General features: G+C 42.9%; 1 protein-coding gene across 13 annotated transcripts in view; it reads right to left on the bottom strand.

Annotated features, from left to right (window-relative positions):
• STOX2 (storkhead box 2) overlaps positions 1-21,853 on the bottom strand; it is a 229,832-nt gene that overhangs the window by 67,588 nt on the left and 140,391 nt on the right. For 4 of the 13 annotated variants that reach the window (XM_075930279.1, XM_075930282.1, XM_075930280.1 and 1 more), the window contains exon 2: positions 17,004-17,167. The exons of the other annotated variants lie outside the window; for them this stretch is intronic. The gene's annotated coding sequence lies outside the window, so the exon portion shown is untranslated. The remainder of the gene's footprint in view (positions 1-17,003; positions 17,168-21,853) is intronic. 13 annotated transcript variants of the gene reach the window in all.

The raw sequence follows: 21,853 nt of genomic DNA, 5'->3' as shown, positions 1-21,853 counted from the left end.
TAGTCTTTTCCGTGCTTTCGTCTTCGGTTTCCCCCCCGCAACAACGCAGGAGGGGAAGGGGGGCCCGGGCCCGCCCACTCTCACGGGCCCCAGCCCAGGGCCCTAAGGGTTCTGGTCCAAGTGACCCGAACCCGGCTGACGGGGTTCGACCCCTTAACTCGCCAGCCCACCAGTCATCCCTGACTCTACCCTGGGCTGCTTCCTTCCCCTCGTGCTCCCGAGCTCACCAGTTCGCCGCCGTCAGGGGTACCCGCGAGCCTGGGGGTAGTCCGCTGTCGCGGCGTAGCTCCCCTGTCCGGTGTGGGGCTGTGCGGCGGGGTGCGGAGCCGCGCTGCGCTGCTCTGCGCCGCTCTCCACGGCGCTGTCCTCCGCCCGCGGTCGGCGGTCCTCCCCTCCCTTGGGGCCGCGGTCCCATTTTAAAGTTGGCGCCGGGGGCGCGGCCGCGGCGTCCTGCGCCGCCCCCGCCCTCCGCGCCGGGGCGTCTGTCCGTTGCCAGGGCAACGGGGTCTAGGCTCCGGCGCGCTCGGATGACGTCCTCCGGTGCGTCGGAGGCCAACGCGTTCCTCGCCGCCGCCGAACACCGCGGGCAGCGGCGGGGGGCGCTCCGCCTCCCGCTGTACAGGGCGGCCGGTGCGGGGCTCTCCGCCGAGGGCGGGGCTACCCTGTCACACTTATGCTTGGTAAAATATTGAGAGTAACACGAGGGGCCCTAAAAAAAGGAGGTTACTAATCTGTAACTAGAGGCTCTTCCAGGTGTGTGGTCTCTATTTGGATTCCAAACAGAGATGCACATGTGCCAGAATAGTTCTGTAGTGGTGTTTGTTGAGCCACACATGCTTTGCCCTCGTGAATATAGCCAAGACACTTAACAGCTGATTCGCAGCGTTCTGAGGTGGAAGGAGAGGAGTGGAGACTGAGTGGGAATCAGCAGATTCACAGCACTCCAAAAGTGCTGGGAGGGAGAGGGAGAAATAGGAAGCTCAGGGCTGCAATGCCCGAGTGCATGAGAGGCATGTGGGGGAAGAGAGGCAAAAATGGGGTCTGTGGGCCGCAGGTAGAGTCCCAGTAGACTGCATGCAGCCTGCTGCCCACCACTTTATTAGAATATAATAGGGACTCCACATCCCAAAGAACCTCCAGTTACAGGTATATAACCTTCTCCTCATCCTAGAGAGTGATGGTTCCTATATGGATTCCAAATATGAGTGAGTAATGATCAGTACGGAGGTGGGTGCAAGGATGCATCACCGACTGCAAGACATCACGGCTGATGACTGCATCACCTGCCACTGCCGAGGCAAACATCCTCCCATGACACATCTGCCAGGCAGGCAAATGTGACAGCTTGTGCTCGTGTACAATGAGCCGGGAGCCCAGGAGGTGTCAGTATGCTGGAGAGTGCAGTATTCATAAATACAAAGGGAGACCCATTTGGAGATGTGCTGCGAGGAGCGGGATTGGTCTTGGCAGTGTTTGGCAATGGCAATAAAAGTCTGGATGAGGTTAGGAGTGCCCACATGCCTTGGAGGTAGAAGGCCAGTGCAAGGGGATATTGAGAGAGTGCCATGTCCTGGCTCTGTTCAAGTCATAAGGTTTGGGATAGAACACTGGGAGGTGGAGGCTCTGGATGAGGTAATTCTTGAACCCCAATTTAGAGATTAATTTAGTACAGACTGTCCTTGTGAAAGACAGTGTCAGTCATCAAGACTGCCAGTTCACTAACATGTCTTGTAAGGGGACAGTCACAAAGAGGATAACCTTAACTGAAAATTGGGAGAGAGAGCACATCGCAAGCGTGACTTGGTGAGGGCAGAGAGAGCGACATTAAATTCCTACAAGGCAGCCAGTTTGATCATCAGTGGAAAAGTGTTGCGCATACCCTTGAAGAAACAAACAGCAATTGGACACGTGAAGACAGAGGAACCGTCCATTCAAAAGAGGAAAGTGTTGAGCACCATCAGGTGAACCATACGGAACGGTGAGTGAGGCCCAACAATTTGAGGTGGACAAGGTAGTCAAGGAGAATAAGAATGTAGATGTAGTACAACAGGTAGTGGTGGTGGTGGTGGTGAGCCCAGGTGGTGAATCATTTCCATTTCACCCGACAACAGGCCTTGGTAGACTGTTTCCTGCTGTCCATGAGCACTTCGCACATGAGGTTAAAGGTGCTCTGTCTACTTACAAGCTCCATTCAAATACCAAGCTGTGAGGTGGAGCAGGCTTGGGTTGGGGTGCCTGAGTCTTCCCTGCATCTGCATGAGTAGACCCAGGCATATGTGGAAGTTTATTGGGGCAAACAGAGTGGCAGAGGAGGTCTGTGAACCTATATTGGCAAATCTGAAAGGGAGCTTTCAGCATGACTGTCACTTGATTCTTGTAAATTTTGTACAGGACTTGCAGGGGGCAGGGAGATGGATGGAAAAGCATAGTGGAGGTTGCCTTAAACATTCATGCTTTTCTTTTCTTCCAGGTGCATATGGCAGAACTTGGCAAACAACAAGAGAGCACAAAATGAGTGACAACAGCTTATAGTTAAACTAACTTGCATGAGTTCTTGAAGAAGAGACATAATGGTTAGCTTAAAGGTAACGAGCCTACTGCAGGTGTGGGCAGGAAGTGGCTGGTGGGCCAGATTCAACCCACCACGCCACCGGCCCTGGCCCGGGGGCTGCCCTACTTAGACCCTCAAGCATGGAGCAGTCCCATATTGCTTTAAGCAGCTGACTGCTCCCTGTGCTTGATGGTGGGGGAGGGGCAGATGGAGGTATGCCACATTGGCCCTGCTCCTAGCACAATTTCTCAGCTGCTATTGGCTGGTTTCTGGACAACAGGCATTGAGAAATGGTGCTGGGGGTGGAGGCAGCATGCATAGCCTCCTCCTCCCTCAGGTGCCCAGAGTAGAGAGCCATAGAGAGCAGCCAGCCATTTTGAGCAGCCTGGGGCTGTGGCAGGCAGGGAGCCTGCCTCTGGGTCCTGCAGGGCTGCTGGCTGACAGATGCCTAGGTAAGTGCCTCCTGGCCAGAAATTGACTGACACCCCACCGACACCCCAACTCACTGCCTCAGGCCACCACCTCTACCCCAGATCACCACCAAAACCCTCTGTACCTCCTATCACAACTCTCTCCCAGACCCTGCACTCCCTTCTACACCTCTTCCCCAGGCCAGAATCCTCTCCTGCTGCACTCATACCCATTCCCAGACCCTGCACACCAATCCCCTGTCCCAGATCACAACCCCCTCCTTCACCAAAATTCTCTCAGATCCACACTCTCTCCTGCACCCCAGTCTCCTACTCCAAGCTCCCTTTTGCACCCAACCTGGGTCCCAGACCCTGAACTTCCTCCGTAGAAAAGTGCAGCACTTGACCTCTTACCAAAATTTTGGAGTGGCCTCCCATCAAAAATTATTGCCCACCCTGGCATACTCTCTGAAAATATGGTCTCCACATGGCATCACTTTTTGCACTTAGAGAGATTACTGGGAGGAATTGTTACATACATATTTATGCTATATCTGGACGCATCTCTTTTTGTCTTTTTACTTTATGGAGTAGTGCTTTTAAGATACTCATTTAAGATACAATCTAACTACTTCTGCATAAAGGTCTTGCACAAAAGAAGTTACTGAAATTTTGGTTCATCTTGGAAGTGATAGGGAGTGTCACATTTGTTGTTGTTTTCATCTTTCCCCTGGAAAAAGACTATTACTTTAACTTTGGCAACAGTTCAGTCAAGTATTTCGTTTATTCTCTCCTCCCCTACTTGGCTCCAGAGCAAGAGATCATATAAGATGGTTCTGATTATCAAGCAGTTTTTCTGTGGCAAGTATTAAAATTGAAGCTTTAATCCTCCCTGCAATGAACAGCAATAAAGCCCTCAGAAGAGTTTGCCTGTTGAGGGGAATAATCAAAGGGTGTATTTCTATAAGGCCTCTTTCTCTAAGCACAGAGAGCATGGTATAGAAAATCTGTACACCCAAAAATCCCTAGCTCCTGCAATAGACTTTAATTTGCACCTGTTGCTGTAAAAGTAACCTTCAGTCTGACCTCATCCACACTAGAACAAGCTGATCAGGGAGTGAAAAGGTGGCTTAAAACCATAATCTAGAACTCAGCATACTCTAGTCACACATTTGTTCATTTGGACCATTCATGTGTATTTTCAATTGTGAAATTGTAGTAGTAATCCTAAAGAAAATGTTATACACCTAGCCCATACAAAAAAAAGTTATTGGATGTGCCATATTCTACATTTATAATAGGGATCTGGGGTTGAACACACAATATGCACCTATCAAAATGTTTATACTGTCAGGATGTTAAGAGGACGGTAATCGACTAATTGTGTAGTTGATGCAATTTATATTGAGTACATGATTAGTCAGTAAGGGAAGGCACTCTGTACCAGCTCAAACCGGTCCAGGAGCTACCCCCACTGTGGCTCCGTGGCGCAGGCAGCCCGGCTCCTACTATATTTAAACTGCAGCGCCACAGTGAGGGTAGCACCCGGACCGGCACAAGCTGGGACAGAGCACCTTCCTTTATCGACTACACTATTAGTCAATACACTATCAACTAAACAAATTGTATCAACTACCCTATTAGTCAATTACTCGCCTCTTAACATCCCTAATATCTGTGTCTAAATTGTGTCCACACCAAGAAATTTTCAAGAATGCTTATGTGCCTATCACAGATGCTGAACTGCTTAACTACAAGTATAGACAGGACCAAACCATTTCATTCAATTTCAGAAACTGTGGCGGAGTCCTGCTCAGGAGACAGTTCAAACCATTAAGCACCAGCTCAGCCACATACATAGCTGACATCTAATGTCAGCAATGGGTAGATTTCTGAGCACCAATGAAACTTCAGACATCAAACCACTGCTGATGATCCCACACTTTGAATCAGAGCCACTGCTAACAATTACTTTCAGAAATTGTTTCTCCCTCAATTAATATTGGAAGTAGTTTAACTACTGTAGACAAGACAAACCCAATTTTCAATATAATTTCAGAAGGTGTGTGTAGTATTGGCTATATTAGAAACATTTTGCAAAAATACCCCTTCATTGCCAACACAGTTTTAATGCCATCGGTGTTAGCAGCATTGGGGCTCCTAGTAGAGACAGGTTATTAGCTGTCACTGATGTCATAAACCCAGTGTCATCTAAGGTAGCTACTCACAGCAAGTTTAATCAACATAATGTTCAATACCCTGAGAGCTCACTTATGCTATAGCTGGGATTTTCAAAGGAGACTGACGGAGTTTACTACCTAACTTTCCTTGGTTTTCAAACTTAATCCCCCTTTGAAAAGACCCAGTCTAGATCTTCCAGAATTTGTCTTTGTGATGGTGGGTAACTTTTACAAAATCTCCTGATAGTGGATAAGGCTAATGGGACTGAAATTATTTTATCCTATTTACCAGGCCATTTTGAATGACTTAATCATACACAAGATGCTCAAATTTTCAACGGAGTGCATGCTTCTGTAAATATGTTTGAACACTTTTACCGACTGCATGAAGACATAACCAGTTTCAGCAATAGTTCAAAGGAATGTAGTGAAAACCATGACCAGCAATGATCAAATCCCCTTGGTGCACAGGATTTTGAGATGCATTATTATTATTAAGACCAACAGCAATTAACAAAAACGAATACATATCCTGCATTTTTGTTCAAGAACTTCCACCAGCTTCAGTGCAAGGAATACAAGAGCACTCTCCTAAATACACAAGACTATGGCTAATTGGAAAACTTTGACAGAACCATTTTTCAGAGATAGTGCAGTTCAGTTTACCTCAAAATGCTTCAGAAAATGGTATTAAATTCACTGGATTTTTTATTTTGGAGGAAATATAGGGAAAGTTTGGACAATATAAAAAAATCTCATTTTGGCATTTTCAGAACAAAATGTTTCAGTTTGTCCTTTCAAAGTGATATTCTGATTAGAAAATTTTAAAATTTTCTAATTATATATAATAAAATTTTAAAAAGCAAAATCATAGCAAAATATTTTGATTTTTGACGATAAATGTTTTGTGTGTCCCAAAATGAATTTTTATTTGGAATTTGCTTTTGCATATATTAAGGTTTTGTTCTGAATTAGAGCAACAACAAATTTTGAAATCTTGAAATCCTCTGCAAAACAGAATTTCTAATCTCAGTCTTCTTCTCGTCCACAGATTTTTCTGAAACAAGTTTCAATATACAATATATTTTGAGAGTCTAATATCACATACGTATGTGAGAGGGACGGTTTTAACATTTTAATTCTAAACATCTATGTACATAAGATTTGTGGTTGATCTGTTGTTGCCTTATTTCATATCCACATCATTTGAAGTTCCTGCCTCATTAACTTTCTTTGTGAACTGAATATTTTATTCATTTTATGTTTAGAAACATGCAAATACTAGAATAGCAAATCAATGATAAAATCAGATCAATCTAAATAGCTATTGTTTCTCTCCTCATTAATATCTGAATTCCTAGCTTATATAAGCTTCATTTATTTCTCTACCAATAGCAGAAGTTATTCAAAATACGTTTTACAAATATATTTCTACTATACTTGCAGCTACAGATCTTTAATAAAAACACTGGAAATATGTAACAAATATTCTTTTAATTTTTGTAAGTCCATTTACCCTGTATATGCATTTGTGGAAAATGTTCAAACTGCTCCATTAAAAAAACCTACAGTTCTAAAGGAGCTTTTAAAGTTATATACAAAACAGTTTCACAGAGATCAAGGGCATTAAGCACTTTATGCATGCAAGAAAAGAAAAAAAAAGCTTGAAGAAATATTACAAAAAGAAAGCAGGAATATTTTAAATCTGAGACAAAGATTTCATACAGCATATTTATACTGAAAACAAACTGAGAAGAAATTAAAGGAAACAGCAGTTAAGCTACAGAACAGATGATTTCCAAAGCGTTAGTTATATATCTAATATACACAATTTTATAGGATTTTTCTCTCTAATTTCAAACAACATTAATCTGAAAAAAGTAACAAACCACACAACTCTTGCAGTTCTGCATCAAACAGGCTTATCCAACCTTTAGCAAAGTCAATAACATCATTAAACTGGACATTTCACAAAAGTTGTCCAGTGTTTATTTGAAAATGCTTTGTTTTTCCACAGACCATCCAAACATTAAAAATGTGAAAGTAATAAATCTGTAACAGAGCTGAACATTTCTGCCATGAAATGTAATGAGCTGTCCATTAAAAGTGATAACAGTTAGTCACTCCAGGCAAAACCCGTGCCATGCAGACAGCCACCATGAACGTCACTAGAGCACTGCAACAGAGCACTTAACCTTCAGGTGTAAATATGTGTCCCAGTGCTCCTCAACTGGAAGCTGTACTTGCTGGTCACGTGCCTACTCTGTCCCATACAGGCACTTCCTACCTTTTAGGCCAAGATGAAGACAGCAGAGACACAGAATCAGACAGACAGACAGGCAAAGGGCTCTCCATCTCTGCCATCGGAAAAGGATGCAATTTCAGTGAGCAGGAGCCAGCTGGCAAAGAAGTTTCAACTGGGGAGAACTGTGAAGTCTTGGGAAAAGGGCTGTAAGAATAGTGAAGCCCAGAAGCCAAAGGCTAAGACAAGACTCTTGGGGCCCACAGGCTGTTTTGGTTCCTTTATTTTGAATCATGGTTTTAAATTACCAAAGGAATTGGAATCATGGAATTGTTTGGAGCATGCTTTCATCTCTCCTAGATGATGGATCAGCTCAGCAGTTTGGATATTATGAGGTGAATGGCTCAGACACACCTCAGGAAGAGAAGCAGACCTAGTAGATACGTGAAGCTAACAGGGTTTTCCTGGTTCCAAAAACAGTGTCTGGGGATTAGAAGAGGGCTCTGTCTTAAACCAAGTGAGCAGAAAGAGTATCTATGGGTCCCTTGGGGTACGTCTAAACTACATGGCTTCATTTAAATTTACATGGCTGCCACGTTGAGCCGACAAACAGCTGATCAGTGCGGCAGCCATGTAAATTTAAATGAAGCCGCGATTATTTAAATTGCGGCTTCATTTCCCTTTGCCGATCAGCCTAATCTACATGGCTCCATCGATGGAGCCATGTAGTTTAGACACACCCTTGCAGAAAACAGAAGCAAAAAGACAGCTGATTCTTAGGACATGCCTTATTTGGCAGTTCTGCTGAAGAAGGCTACCTCTACAGTGTTTCTTTTTGCTCCTGTTCATGGAATCAGAAAATAAACAAGTTACATTAAGAAAACAACCTGTCACCAATTTCTCATCCAAATTAAAAACACCCTGCAAACACCTGAATTGTTGCTACCCTGGGACCAAAGGGACAACAGATTCTAAGGCCAGAAGGATGATACTGTGATTATGTAGTGTCAACTTCTGTATAATGCAGATCATAGAACTGCCCCCAAAATAATTCCTAGGGCAGGTATGTTAGAAAAATATCCAATCTTGATTTTAAAATGGTGGCAATTCTTGGCAATTTTTTCTAATGGTAAATCACTCTCACTATTAAATATCTACACTTTATTTCCAGTCTGAAATTGTCGAGCTTCAACTTTCAGCCACTGGATCATATTACACCTTCCTCAGCTGGACTGAAGATCCCATTATTAAGTATTTTTCCCATGTAGGTACTTATAGACTATCATCACGTCACCTCTTAGCCATCTCTATTATGAGCTCCTTGAATCTATCATTACAAAGCATGTTTTCTAATCCTTAACCATTCTCATAGCTCTTCTTGAATTGTAGATACAAATACTGGACACAGAACTTCAGCAGAAGCCACACCTCTGCCAAATACAGTTAACATAACTTCACTACTTCTCTCTGAGAGTGCATACACTAGGAACCCTAGGCCTGCTTTAGCTCTTTTGGGGGTAGCATCATCCTAGGAGCCCATGTTCAGTTGATGAGCCATCATAAACCCCAAACCTTTTTCAAATTCACTATTTCCCAGGTTTATCTTTATTGATAAAGATGTTAAATTAACGTAGGACCAAGAGAACCTGTCCCTGTATCACCCACACTGGAAACGCACCTGCTCCATGATGATTCCCTGTCTAAAGTGATATAAGGGGGCTGGGACTTGATGACTTCTGAAGTCTCTTCCAACTCTATGATTCTAGAATTCTTTGTTAAATTTTGATGCATGCTTCATCCATCTTTGTCTTTTATAACAAAGTTCTTCTGGTCAAGCACTTGGCCTCTCTGCACATCTGCCCAACACATGGCACATTCAGATGCAACTAACAGATACAGAGAAGTGATTATTCCCCTTTATTCTGCTCTGGTGAGGCCACATCTGGAATATTGTCTCCAGTTCTGGGCTCCCCCACTATAGAAAGGATGTGGACTCATTGGAGAGGGTTCAGCGGAGGGTGACCAAAATGATTAGGGGGCTGGAGCGCATGACCTATGAGGAGAGACTGAGGGATTTGGGTTTGTTTAGTCTTCAGGAGAGAAGAGTGAGGGGGGATTTGATAGCAACCTTCAGCTTCCTGAAGGGAGGTTCCAAAGAGGATGGGGAAAGGCTGTTCACAGTAGCGACGGATGGCAGAACAAGAAGCAATGGTCTCAAGTTACAATGGGGGGAGGTCTAGGTTGGATATTAGGAAAAACTATTTCACTAGGGGGTGGTGAAGCACCGGAATGGGTTACCTAGGGGAGGTGGTGGAATCTCCATCCCTAGAGGTGTTTAAGTCTCAGCTTGACAAAGCCCTGGCTGGATTGATTTAGTTGGGATTGGTCCTTCCTTGGGCAGGGGGCTGGACTTGATGACCTCCTGATGTCTCTTCCATTCTATGATTCTATAATTCTTTGTTAAATTTTGATGCATGCTTCATCCATCTTTGTCTTTTATAACAAAATTCTTCTGGTCAAGCACTTGGTCTATCTGCACTTCTGCCCAACACATGGCACATTCAGATGTAACTAATGTCCAAGTAAGAAACAAATTCTACATTGTGTTTTCTGCCTCTCATGAGGCAATGAGCATACTCCATGCCTGCTGATTTCCGTGGAAGAGAGGATTAGGTAGCAAGGCTACCCTTGTACACATAGTTCGTAACAATACAGGTCAGGACTCACGCGGCATCTTAACTATATAAAAGAAAAAATATATTGTAAAAGCAAGTGTAGACCCTCAAAAATACAGTAAAAGCACTAAGCTTCTCGGATGGCAAAACACACAGGCCTTTGGGCCTGAAGCCTCAATGTATGTGGGTATCTAATTAAGCCTCACAGCCTATAATTGTTGCTACTTCTGCAGTTAACGACTGCAATTCATGAGGCTTTTGCGGCGTTAAAAAGACCATAAGACAAGACCTTTCCAATACCATTTAGTGCCACAAGCAACTTTCCTAAGGAATACTCTCTCTAGTCTTGCGGTCACAATTTGTGCTCATTTACTCATATATTTCTACTAAATGTTATAAGGTTTCATACTTACATGTCAGCACTGAGTGTGGCCCTGTGTTTTGCCAAAGTAAACTGGCAACTGTTTGTAATATTGGCTTCTTCCATTTTCTGATCCTACCAGTCCCTTTCTCTTCACAAGAAGCCAATTTTTTATCAAAAACTATGTGACCCACCCCAGTCATCAAAAGACAAAGTATGTTTGAACAATGCATTAATACCCACATCCCATATGCTTTCCTATTCAACTAAACTTCACAAACAAGTTCAAAATATAAGCACATAACACAAAGATGGTAAAAGCTTTCTTAGTTTTCAGGAGATAATGAATCAAAAGGTTAGCTTTTTGCTTTCAGATGATTCCAGATTGTTGCTTCAGTGAGTCTGCTTTCAGTCTTACTCTGTACCAATCCTGGTACCTACTGCCACAGAACACACATGGAAATCAGAAAGATTTCAGGTAAGATTCAGAAAAGGGGATGAAAAATAAGGGTGATTAGCAGTGTTTTCTATCAAGAAGAAATGGCGGGGGGGGGAGGGGGGAGGAGGAGAGACATGAGAAAAGGCCAAATACTTTTTAAAAAGGGGAAACAGAGAACTTATTATATAAGGAGAAAGGGAAAACACTGTTCCAAAATGAGAAGGGAAGATGAAGAGAACGAAGAGAGATCTAAAGGGTTATGAAAAAAGGAATGAGAAGTGGCAGCTTTTGAATTTCTAAGAGAAAAGCAGTTAAGAGTACTAGGGAAATAGAAAAGATAAAAAGAACAGAAACAGAAGAAGAAAAGGGAAAGGAAGAATTAAAGAAAAGAAGGAAGTGAAGGATTCATGCAGGATTTTCTTTTAAAAAAATACTTAACAGCTGCCCATTTGACCCATATGCTTTTCTTCCTGGTTGCAGGTAAGGGCCCCGGGACAACGGGGGAAATAACTCTTCCACAGTTAGCTAAACAGTTAGGAAACAGGGAGATCCTAACAAAAAAACAAAACAACTGTCCATTTACTTACATGGACTTTCACTTTTAGGAAAGTGAAATAATTGTTTTAGATCTGCACTTGAAAGCACCCCTGGACAGGACTGCACTCACCAGAAGCTCCAGGACTTGCCACTGGGCAGCAGGACCCGGAGTCATGGTCTCATCTGCCCACACTTATCTTACCTTGGGTATGGAACACTAATTGCTGCACCAGCCAAATGATAGCTGCTCCCTGTCTGAGACCACCTTGAGGACGGGAAAGAAAGAGAATCTTCTCGTACTCTCAGTGCAACTCCCTGTGCAGAAATACTCCGTCTGCATGTGCAGGACTTCTTCCTGTAGAGTGTAATCTAGGCTTGGTCAGCCATTAATTGTCCATAATACTGTTTAGTGTGGGTACTGAGTAGATCAATACTAAGCCATTAAAGAAAGGAAAGTTGACCTAATGCTTAAAATATGTAGAGTTCTTTCTACCATTCCAGATTTTATTTATTTTAACTGGTGTTTCTCCACTTCTCTCTTTGTCAGGAGCAGCCTCTGCCTGTGGCGAGGCAGAGAGGAGGGAGAGAGGGTGCACTCCAGTCTGATTGCGGCTGGTGGGGTGGGGGACCCGAGCTGGGCTGGAGCAGTCCCCTGCTTGTCCCCCCTTTAATTTAACTCATTAAATGCCACTTTTAATTAGTTAAATGATTAAATGGCATTTTATATCCTTAGTCAGAGCTGTGTAACTCCTTGGATATCTACTTTATATCTGTCTGTACTGGAATCTGCAGATACAGATATTCGAAGCTCATTTTTTGCAGATATGGATGAGGATGTGGATTCAAAATTTGTACCTGTACAAATTTTGTACCTATGGTTTCACTGCTATCAGAACTCTCATTAGCTAGCTTAAAGCTAGTACTGATATCGACACATGCTGCAATGACACCTCTGACAGCAGTGCAGACATAAGAGAGGTAGGGTATTTTAGTTAATTGCCCAGAGAAGCATTGTACAAGAAAGCATTGTACATTGTAGTGGCCCCTTTGCAAAGAAGGGAGGGAAGTTTCAAGATCTCAATCCTCTATTCCTGAGTACACAAAATTCCAAGTGAAGGTTTCTCATTTGAATTTTATTCAATGTTCTGGGTTTTTGCTCTATTATTTCACTAACAAAATGTACAAGCATTATATATGAAAAACCGAAAAGAGACTCCAAAGTCAACAACTACAAGTCGACCATAGAAAAAAGACTTTAAAAAAAGTGACTGGTGCTCAAACACAGGATTCTCTGTGTCTACCATAGGACTGCAATTCCAATTATTCCAGAGTCAGAATAAGAAAATTCTCTTAAAATACTCATGGAAAAATTTAAAAATGAGGGGATACATTACAAAAAAACCCGAAACATTCCAACTTCACTGAACAATGAAATCAGATTGCTATTTACTAGAATGACTAACATGGACTAAAAGCTTAATGGAACAGAAGGGTACCTAAGAAATACCAGAGCAGTGACAAATGAAGTAATTGTTAAAAAAACAGTAAAACAGACTTGTACATTTGACACTTTGAGAATGAAGGATGGCAATACACTGCTTTTGGGGCTGACCTGAGACACCCTCCAGAAGCTGTACCCAGTGAAGTATCCAACAGTTCACCAGCTAAACAGGACAGACCATGGGAACATACTGCCCTGTGCTTTCTACATTGGTTGCCACATAAATACTAGTTTACACTGCAGATCTTCCTCCTTTTCTTCGCCATCCTAAATGGACTGGATACTTTCTAGGCTTCCTTCACTGGGAGCACTAGTACTCATATAGCATCCTACTCCCACTCTCTGAGCCATGTGGGCTTGGGGAAGAAAGAAATTCCAAGGAGGAGCTAGTCTCAGAGAAACTCTAGTTAACAGAAGTATAGCAAGGAGCAGCCTCAGCTGGTACCTCCACAAGATACCAGATAACGTCAAAACTGCTTTCTATAGTTTTCTCTCAGGACATTATCTTGAGGGACTGTTTACTTCAACCTTCACATTCCCCCCGCCCCCTCTTACACGCCCTTCACCTCAGCCTCACTCCACCTGCTCTTCATGCTCCCTTCTCCCATTGTCCCTTCCTTTTGTTTTTCCAATTCAATAACCCCTCCTAACAAAACCCACCTCTGGATTTAAAAAAAAATGTCAAGTCCCACCCTGTGCACTTTGTTTTTATGTTGTAACCCTTTCACCTACTCTTTGTCTATCTTGTTTATTGAGAATGCAAGATCTTCAGAGCAGGGATTGCCTGGCACCAAGGGGTGCTGATCTTGGCTGGCCACTTAGGCACTACTGAAATACAATACATGATCTGTGCTCTACACCAGGCCTGCTATTCTCAAGTGGAATCCTTCAGTAAATGGAGCCAGGTTAGAACTCATGTTCATGGGAAGATGATAGCCAGTAAAGGGCCTTTATCTATGGAAATCCACCCTCCAGCCATCAGACTGAGCCCACATCTCACCATCTCTAGGCTAAAATTTCAAGATTAAGTTATTTTGGCATTTTTGCCCTATATACGCAAGCTGGCTCTTTTGGGAATTAATCAGGACCATCTGATCACTTTGAGAAAGAGTTATTAAAAGAACACAAGCACCGTTTTTCCCTTTAAACCATAAAAGAAGTATCTTTAAATTCTGTACGGCCTCCAGATGCTACAATATTGGCTCATTATTCAGCAAACTCCCACTGGACAGGGCTCCAGCTGGGAGAAGTAGCGGCCTGTCTCCCTGATTTGTCCTCTGCCCCAGATCCGTGAACTCCTGCTGCAGAACCAGAGAGGGGGCTGCCTGGGATAGAAAAGGGACTGGACAAGCGAGTGTTGCAGACTCTGTCAAAAACAGCACCCCTGTTGCAGGGTCACTGTGACTCAGTCTCGGGGAGTTTCGGACAGGGGCTAAAGCCCAGCTCCGCTGCAGAAATTGAAATCCAGGCCGAGCCCCAGAGTGACTGGATGGTTGCAACTGGGGCTTGATATATCTGACAGGGTTCACAGCAGAGACTCTGTCATGAGAGGAATAGCTGGAGATGGGATTATAGGGCTGCTTTGGGGGCAACTTGCAGCTGGGACATTGGAGTACATGGGGGGATTCAGAGCTGTAGTGGGGTGTATATTTGGTTTGGGATATCCATGTTCAGATCTGGCATCTTGGGTATGTTTGATGTTAGAGCTGGGAAAGTTGAAGGAATCCCTGCAGTTGGTTGTTCGGAATTGAGTAGGGCTAAGATACATTTTGATTTAGGGGTTCTGGACTGCACCCCTGTCACTTCACTCAGGGCATGTCTACACCTGCAAGAAGATCGACCCTCTGGAGGTCAATCTTCTAGCATTTGATTTAGTGGATCTAATGTAGACCTGTACATCAAACTCTGAGAGCAGCCCCAGCTAGCATCTGGTACTCCTCGTTCTGAGAGGAGTCAGGGAAGTCGACAGGAGTGTGTGCTCCCACTGGCCTCCAACTGTGTGGACGCTTCCATGGCTCAGCTTAAGCTAAACTGACTCCAGCTATGAATTATGTATAGACCAGGGTTCTTGGTGCTATGTTTTCACCATGTAGCTGTATTTGTCACTGGTGCAATTGCTACTGGAATTCTGCGTCCAGTTCTGGCACCCCCAAATTCTTGAAGGATGTTGATACATTGGAGAGAGGAGCCAGGAGAACAATTAAAGAATTTAAAAAATGCCTTTTAGTAACTGACCTTCTTGAGTCTATCCATTTAGATTAAACACAATGAAAGTTAAGGAGTGACATGATTACAATCAATAAGTGCCCACATGGGCATTTACTAATTTAAACATTTAATAATGAATTCCTCCATCTGGCACAGAAAAGTATAACATGGTCCAATGGCTGGAAGTTGAAACTAGACAAATTCCTACTGGAAATAAGGCATACATTCTTAGGGATGAAAGTAGTTAAACACTGGACCAACTTAAAGGTTGCGGTGAATTCTCAACCACTGACCATTTTTAAATGAAGAATGGATGCTCTTCTAAAAGATCTGCTGTAGGAATTAATTTGGGGACATTATGGCCTGTGTTATTAAGAATGTCAGAGTAGATGATCACTGTGGTCTCTTCCTGGCCTTGGAATTTATTAATCTTTTCCTTGAAAAGAAATAATTAATGAAAACAACTAATAAGAGGGATTTTTTAATTGTAGAATGATCATTACAAAATAATTGATCTGCTTTGGGGGATGTCTCTTCTCATAGGGGGTTACCTGCTTGACTGGAGGACCCAGACTTAATATGCTTCATAGCAAAGTTTCCAACAGAAATATGGAGATGATGTATAGTACCAATACAGTAATTACAATATATATAAAAGAACATAAGAAGGTTTCTTCTATTGGGTGCAACAAGAAGATAGAAATAACCCAACTTAAAGGAACACAATATACTTCTTTTCCTGATTTTGAACACCTTCACAGTGATTCAAAGCAAGGAAGAGGAACAAAGAAAGTTTTTACCAACCAAAACGTGTAAACCTTATTTACATACCTACCCCAAGTCCAAGTTATTTAGAAAACTAGCTTATAAGTTTCTAGGACACTGCCTCAGCCAAACACCTCCTAAAAAAAGTGTGAGAGGAAAATGAAGTGTCTGACTCAGTCTTTGAAGAATTCAGTACTAACATTGGGAAAAATACTGTGAAAGTATTTGCAGGCATTCATTTGAATAAAATGCAAATTTACTTCTATAATATTCACATCCCACTTTATCAGATTTCTGAAAAAATTAATGACTAGACTTTGCTCACGAATATGACTGCAGAAAGAGAAAAGGTGGTGAATGCTTGTGCAAATATGTACTTGCAGGAGCATTCATAACAGAAGTGCTCAAGGGGCCAACATAAAAGGTTTTATGGAATGGGAGTCACTGGCTAGGAAGACAACACATTTATAGCACATAAATGGCCAAATACAACACAAAAAGCAAAATACAGAGTTGTGAATATTCAGAGTAAGTCATGGAGAAAATTAATGAGCAAATTATAGGCTAAAATGTGTCTTCAGAAACCATTCATATTTACTTACATTCATAATAAGGTGCCCAACCAGGATCCTAGCACCTCTCACATAAAACTGTGAATTCCATATGAAATCTAACAAGGCAGTGCACATCTAGCAGCCTTTCCATCCCACAAGGTTCAAAAGAAAGACACCTAATCAACCAAAATGCTAAAATAAATGAAATGATTTTGAATAAGCAATCACAAACCTGTGAGTGGTTAATTCACTAGCAGAAAAAAAGAATTACATTTGTTGAATAAGTATTCACTGGAGATAGCTGAACCAGATAGCTCCCGTCAATACTGAGGTTTTCTATGAGGGACAGAAGGACACCACACAGATATCTTGTTCTGTACCATTTCTGACAGTGGCTAACAATATAATGCCTGAAGATAATGCTAATTTTGTAGCTCCAAGTAATTTACAGTTTGGGGTGTGATAAAGCTACATGGTGCTAAGCGATGGCATATGTGACAATAATGCTAACATGACAGCTTAGCAATACATTTCACTGTGAGATACATTATAATCAGTATAATCATTATACAGTAGTTACCTTAGTTATGCAATGAAGCGAATTGCCTTGGCTTTTTTATATGAAGGTTACAAGTCCAACATGGTATCTACATTCTTGCCCTTTTTGCTTTAATGTCTAAAGAGTTTCCCATAGGAGCAGTGACATCTGGCATCTTGGGAGATGCTCCTTTTTCTTCTCCCTGCCTGCAAATGGAGAATGGTTAATATTTATACTGGGTGAGATTCTGTGCTGAGCCTCTAAGGGGCCACACAAAACTCACAGCCCAGGAGGAGGTGGGCAAAGGTGGGCTTTACACCTTTCAACCACTTTTGCACCCTCCCAACCTCTGGCTGCGCTGCAGTTCCCAACGCAACTTGGTTACAGCAGCCTTCCCAGGCTGCCCTCTGGGCTGCCGCAGTTCTTGGTATCTCTGCAGGGCAGTGTGTTGAAATCTCATTTCCACACATCCCTTCTGTCTTTGGTGCTAGGGATTAGGAAGCTTTCTTGGAAGGCAGGCTTATGGCTGTTTCTCATGGTTTCTGCATTGAAGGAATCCTCACCCTCCCCTCTCCCACCAGGTAGATCAGGGGTCTTTAGAATGTCTTGATGCCATTCTGCTCCCTTTGCTCAGTGTCAAGGGCAGAGCCAAGATGAGGACCTCCCATTTGTATTTAAAGGATCATTAGAAATGTCTTTAGAATTAGCTGTCTTAACTGTCACATGTTGATATTTTATATTAATGGAGTTGTTTGACTGGAGATGGTTTTTAAGTTATGACCGTCTGGACACATGAATTGTCAAAAAGAAGTACTACTGACTTCGAAGGGCATTTAAAAACTGTAAGAGTGGAAACAGGCAAGGTCTGGAACTATGACTGCAATATTACATGCCCCTATAATAAATAAATTAAGAATCACATTTACTAAAATTGACTAGGGTCTTCAGGCCCTGGAAAGGTAAGAACACCGATACGTTACATGTGAAAGATGCTGTTCAGGTGCTACATTTAATTCCGCCACTATCCCAGACCACATTTTTTAACATGCAGTCCTTCCTCCAGGAGTGGAAATGACCCTGTATAAGATCCAAATAGGTTTCCAGTCACCGTTTGCATGTATGTAACAGCTACTTGCATCAGTGACAGTGTAAGGGATGGTAATACCAAGAGCAAAATTAGCGATGGACTGATTGGTAAAAATAAAAAAGTTTCCCTCCCTGTACCTCTCTGCAAAATAAGCAAGAATGCAGTAAGGTGCCTGAAAAGGCCAAGTGCAGTCTTCCTTGTGATCTGAAAACAATCCATTAAAACGTGCAGAGAGGTTGGTAGGGTAACACGTTAAAATTGAGATATCAGAATGAGAGAGACCTCACAGCCCTCCTAGAGACACACCCCATTCTGCCAGAAATGAACAGACAATTTTGCTCCTCCTGTTATGTGAGCTGCCCTTGTGCCATCTCTTAGCTGGTGATTAATTACTCTTCAAGTACAGCAACTCATCCAAGACTGAGCTTGGAAACAGAAAAATGTGGAGGCAACCGTACACCTATCTGGGAAGTTCTTTGCCCTACCTGTGAAACTGACGTGCAACAAACTGAGTGGAAAAGCAAGACAACATCTTTGATTACTGAAAGCCTGCACAGGTATCAAAGGCCTTGCAGCACTGAGTACACTTTTTCATTGTAAATAAAACAATAAAAGTAATTCTGATGGAAATGAAACTTCTTTTGAAATCAACTACACAAACATGTTCTATGAGCAACTTGATATTCTGTGACACATTTGGCTACCCACACTTAGTCATAGCTTTGCTTCAATACAATATAAACTGGCTCCTCCACTGATGTATTACAGCAAAACCTCAGAGTTACAAACACCTTGGAATGAAATGTTTGAAACGCTGAACAAAATGTTCTGTTTGTTCTTTCAAAAGTTAATGACTGAAAAATGCTGCCTTTAATCATTTTAATTTAAATGAAACAAGCAAAAGAACCTGATTCTTTACCTTGACAAAACTTTGTTTAAAAGCTTTCCTTTTTTTAAAGCAGCACTGTAGTGTATTTACGTTGGTTTTGTGTATGTATCTCTCACTCTGCTGCTGCCTGATTGTATACTGCCATTTCCAAAGGACATATCTAACACAGCACTGTACTGTGTTTGCACTGGTTTTCTCTGTGTGTGTGTGTGTGTCTCTCTCTCTACTGCTGCATCATAGCATACTACCAGTTCAAAAGGAGGTGTGTGGTAGGGATGTAAGCAAGTAGTCGACTATCTGATAAGCATAAGCTTATCAGATAGTTGAGTAGTGATTCGACTAGTCTCCACCAGCTGCCTGTATCAGCAAGGGGGGGGGGGGGGGGAAACAGTACCAGTGCTGGAGGAACTGGCTTAAAACCCAGTTCCTCCAGCACTGTCTCTGAGGGGCAGGGGAGGCACAGGTGAATCAGCTGGTTCCCGGCTCACGCCCAGTCCCAGGTGCTGTGTATCTGTTTTTTAAAATGTATTAAGAGCTGGCAGGCTCTTAATTCATTTAAAAGGCTGAAGTGCAGCGGGAGAGATCGGGTGTGAGCTAGGAATCAGCAGTCCTGGCTCATGCCTGGTCCCTCCCGTCCCCCGCCCCCCCCCCCCCCCGTCCCCTACTACGCTTCTGCTTTTTAAATGTATCGAGAGCCTATTGGCTCCTGGGGCTGGGAGCTAACCCCACCGCAGCTCCGCAGTTTCCCCTGCTTATTGACTAATTGATGGAAATTCCATTGACTAGTCGATTAGTTGAGTAAATGCAATTTAACATCCCTAGTGAGTGGCTGACTAGTCAGTTCATAGCACTGGTATTCATACTTCTGAGGCACTAATGTACTTTGTTAAGTTGATAGAGTATGTAATTCACTGAACATCTGCTATCACTATATTGTTTTCTTACTTCACACTGTTTGTGACAGATCTGAATAAAAACGATCCATCCTGTAATTCTAATTTAGAAGATTATATTATCCAGATAACTCCATATATGAATGCAATCATCAAGCATCCCACAGTAAACTAAATTAAATATTCTGTAGAAATAAAATAATGAGACACATTCTCTCAGACATATGTAATGTCTGGCAATAGCTGAGCTATATGGAAAAATTTAGTACAATTTACTAACAATTATGGATGTATCGTTAAATTTAGTACTATTTCACCTCCAAAGGAAAAAACAGAATTTGAGAGCTGTTTCTCAACAAACAAAATTTCCTTCTGTTTCCATTACTCTTGATCAAGATATTTTTCTTTGCATATGTTATGAATTGGACACAGAATCCCATACAAATAGACATAATAATATAAAAGGAATAAACAATATCATAATAAGAGTCATTACTAAAATACTGAACAGTTGAGAGAGCTGCTAATGAAATATATTTCTACATAACCTATTCAAATCTGGCCATAGTCAGCAAGTGTCTGAAGGATGATAAGTAGGCTCTATGAAGTAATTTGGCAGTTCACACCAATAAGGGGTTCTGCTGAGCCCTTACTCATGACCACATGTAGTTTCCTTAGTATGCATCAAAATTAATGCAGAAATAAAATAAAAAGTAGCATGTGTGTGTAAGCAACTTCTATTAAAAAAACTTCACAAGTCACAATATGTCCCCAAACTAGAGGACAGATCTGTGCTCAGATTTTGACTCTCCAATATTTAATTTTTAGTAAGCCTGTGAACAAAAGCACATGATAGCTTATGCAAGCTAACTGAGGTCTGTGAAGACAGAGCCTGACATCCCAGTCTGGGCATTCAGATGGTAAATATGTGCAACTTTTCAACCTAGATCTCCAGCCTAAACTTTTCACACAGTCTATCAAGTACAGGCTGAATCTCTCTTAACCAGAACACTCTGGATTGGCAACAATCGGCAGGACCATGGATGTCCCAGGACCAGAGAGTCCTGGTGGAGGGTTAGTGGCTGGGAGCTCTGCAGTGGAGCTAGACCCCAGTAGCAGGGCTGCCCTGTGGCATTGAAACCAGCAGCACATCAGTAGGGCTGCCGCCTGGTGCTGACTCTACGGGGAGGAAAGGGGAAGGGAAGGCAGCAGGAGGCAGTGGGTCTGCAGCCAGGCAGAGAAACTGCGCCGTGAGACTGGGAGGCAGCAGGGACGCCCGGCAGCAAAACCAGGAAGCTGGCAGACTTGCTACTGCCAAGCAGCTTAGCTGCCTGGCAGGATTGGGAGGCAGCACAGCCGCCCCAGAGGGCCAGGAGCCTCACCACTGGGCTGCTTGGCAGCAGGACCAGGAACCCAGGAGCAGGGCTGCTCAGAGCAAAAAGCCCAGCAGCTCCGTTGCCGCCCAGCAGAGCTGCCTGGTGAGGCCACAGGCAGAGGGGCTGCCCAGCAAGGCTGAAGCCTGTAGGAGAAAAAAAGACCCTGATGCTTGAACCAAAGTGAATAAGAGTTATACTATGAGTAATAGACAGGCCCTGTCTAAAGCAAATGTTTGCCTGCAAGTCCGTGTCTCTTAGCACTAGAACTGCTAGCATGGATAGAAGCACATGAAGTATGTAAATACATGCCACCAGGACAGTACAAGGACAACCAGCTGAGTACATGATAAAATAGTTTGAAACAACAAGGCTGTGTCTACATTGGCACCCTTTTCCGGAAAAGGGATGCTAATGAGACAAGTCGGAATTGCAAATGCCGCGGGGGATTTAAATATCCCCCGCGGCATTTGCATGAACATGGCTGCCGCTTTTTTCCAGCTCAGGGCTTTGCTGGAGAAAAGCGCTAGTCTAGACGGGATCTTTCGGAAAATAAATCCTTTTCCGGAAGATCCCTTATTCCTCTTAAAATCAGGAAAGGCAAAAGCCCCGAGCCGGAAAAAAGCGGCAGCCATGTTCATGCAAATGCC

This window comes from Pelodiscus sinensis, chromosome 5, assembly GCF_049634645.1.
Source record: "Pelodiscus sinensis isolate JC-2024 chromosome 5, ASM4963464v1, whole genome shotgun sequence".
NCBI lineage: Eukaryota > Metazoa > Chordata > Testudines > Trionychidae > Pelodiscus > Pelodiscus sinensis.
Note: the sequence above shows the minus strand (reverse complement) of the source record. Positions and strands in the feature narration are given on the sequence as shown.